We start from the raw sequence: 2760 nt of genomic DNA on the forward strand, positions 1-2760 counted from the left end.
TGGTGTGTGTGTGTGTGTGTGTGTGTGTGTGTGTGTGTGTGTGTGTGTGTGTTGGAGAGACTCTAACCTGGAGCATCAAACATACTAGCAAAGTAGTCTACCACTGAGCTACATCCCAGCCCATGAGGGGCCATTTGGTCTGCTTGTCCTCAGCACCACTCTGTGCGGCCCTTCCCACTTAGCCTAGGTCTCAGGGGTTTCAAAGAGGGGGTGGTTTGCACCTCCACACTCTGGGATAATCCTCTCTCTCAGAAGCCTGTCATTTCCCATGACTCCCCATTTGTCCCCAACTTCTTTCCCACCTCAGGTGTGGCTTCTTCGGGCTTCTTATCTCTCAAGCCCTCCATGGGTGGGAGCAAAGCTGTTCTCAGAAGCATTCCAGGCCAAGTTGTCTAGGTTTCCGTTGGGGCCCCTCAGCCGTCGGAAAGTGTGACAGGCAACCCAGACAGAACCCGAAAGAGAGTCACTTCCTGAGCCCTAGGCCAGTCACAGAAGTGGCAAACCGCGGCCTGAGCGGCACATGCGGGTACTGACGTAACCAAGCTCTGGGAGGAGGAAGTGGCAATGGAAAGGGGTCTTGCTTTCCTCTGAGAGCTGCAGCTCGCCTGGCCTTAGTAATCAAGAGTCAAGATGGCCCACTGCACTTGCTCTCTCGTGGACACTCAAGTAGCCTCGTTCTCCCTCTCCTCTGCCTCCTCCTGGCCTCTGGCATTCATCACCTGGCCAGCAAGACCCTAGACTCTCAGGTCATCCCTGAGGATTCCTGGGGGCCCAGCATCCCCAAAGTCTGCCTTTTGGTGACTTTCCTCCTCGGGAGGAACCAATTTCCCCTGTGTCATCATCGTTCCCGACCCCCAATCACAACAAATAGAATTGTGCTACTGGCTATAGAACATATCCACTGAGGGGGACAATGGCGCAGATGCTCCTAGCCTTGCTGCTGAGTTGTCAGGCCAGCTACACAACCCTCTTTAAGTGTGTGGCAGACCTTCACAGTTCCTGGGCAGAATCCGCCTTCCAGTGGCTTATACCAAGGAGACTGGGCAAGGTCAAGAAGCCCTTTTGTCTATGAACCATAAAACCAAGCAAAGAATTAAGAGTGGGCAGACAGCTGGGCACAGTTAAGCACTGGACATTCTTAGCCTATGTCTTAGCTTGAGGATTTGGACCAATCATGTTCCCTCTCCTGTTCCTCCTGAGCTCTTTGCTAGGTTTTCTCTCTTCCTGGGGTCCCCCACCCTGACCCTGAGTCTCCTCCTATGCAGAGTGGATTTGTTTGTTTGTCTGAAACAGTCTTAATTCTGTAGCCCAGGCTGGCCCACAACTCATGGCACTCTTCCTGTCCCAGCCTCTATTATTATTATTATTATTATTATTATTATTATTACCATTGTTATTATTATTATTTTGAGAGGGGGTTATCATTACCTCAGCGTTGCTCTGGATGGTCTCACACTTACAAAGACCTTCCTTCCTGTCTCTATCTCCTCAGTTCTGGGACTATGTGCACCAGCATATTGGCCCGAATTTTTTTGGGGGGGGGGGTTGTTTTTCGCTTTTTGTTTTTGTTTTTGTTTTCAAGACAGGGTTTCTCTGTGTAGCCCTGGCTGTCCTGGAACTCACTCTGTAGACCAGGCTGGCCTCGAAATCCGCCTGCCTCTGTCTCCCAAGTGCTGGGATTAAAGACATATGCCACCAATGCCCGGCCTGAATGTTTGTTTTTGTTTTTTGTTTTTAATTTGGTTAAATAAACCTTTCTCTACTCTGCAATGGCAGTCCTCTGTTCTCTGGGCCATTCTGTCATGTTCCAGTGTCATTTTCACCAGCTGGTTAGCTGAGGGCTCTTCAGGCCACCCAACTGTCAGCTGGGTGGAGAAGACTCTCACTTCTCACTGTAAAGTGCAGTCCTCCACGGTCTTCCTCCTCCAACATCTTCCCATTGTCTGTCAGCCTAACTCCCTGGGATTGCCTTCTTCTTTTAAAGTCTTGTTTTGCTTTTTTGGTACAGTCTTATGTAGCCCAGGCTAGTGACCTGAGATACCTCTGTCTACCAGGTGCTAGAATCACACCAAGTTACCAGCTTCTCTCCACACCTTTTACCTCCTTAGTCCGCTGCTCCTGCTGCTGCTGCTGCTCCTGCTGCTGCTGCTGCTCCTGCTGCTCCTGCTGCTGCTGCTATTTGGTAGCTAAGGGACTGCTTTCTTCTCATCCTTAATTTGTTAATGAAAGAATCCAGGCTTGCTTCTACCCAACAGTAAGCTCCTTAGAGGGGGTGGGGGTCTCCACCATAGGCCTCACCCACAGCAGCTCCTCACTGAAGTTTGGAACTCAGTTGAGAAGGATGCCTTAATTAGAATCTCTTGCGTTACCAGTAACAGAAAAGGCTGAGAAGGGAATCCACTGACTTGTGTAACTGAGGAGCCCAGACTGAATCAAAAGCCAATTCTGGGTATAGAAATCTCTCTTCTCTGATTTCCTACCACTGGCTTCATTCTTAAACACGCTCGCCAATCCTGAGAGCAAAGCAGACTCCGGGATCCCATTCCATTGGCTTTGGATCTTTCTCAAGAATTTAAGAGAAAGTCCCAGAAGTAATCCTCATTGGCCTGGTTTGGGTTATGTACCTATCCCAAAGTAATCACTCCAGGAAACAGAATGCTCCCAGCTGAGAGGGTCCTATATGAATGCTCCTAGCTGAGAGGGTCCTATATGAATGCTCCCAGCTGAGAGGGTCCTATATGAATGCTCCCAGCTGAGAGG

This window comes from Mastomys coucha, unplaced genomic scaffold, assembly GCF_008632895.1.
Source record: "Mastomys coucha isolate ucsf_1 unplaced genomic scaffold, UCSF_Mcou_1 pScaffold13, whole genome shotgun sequence".
In the NCBI taxonomy this organism is placed as follows: Eukaryota; Metazoa; Chordata; class Mammalia; order Rodentia; family Muridae; genus Mastomys; species Mastomys coucha.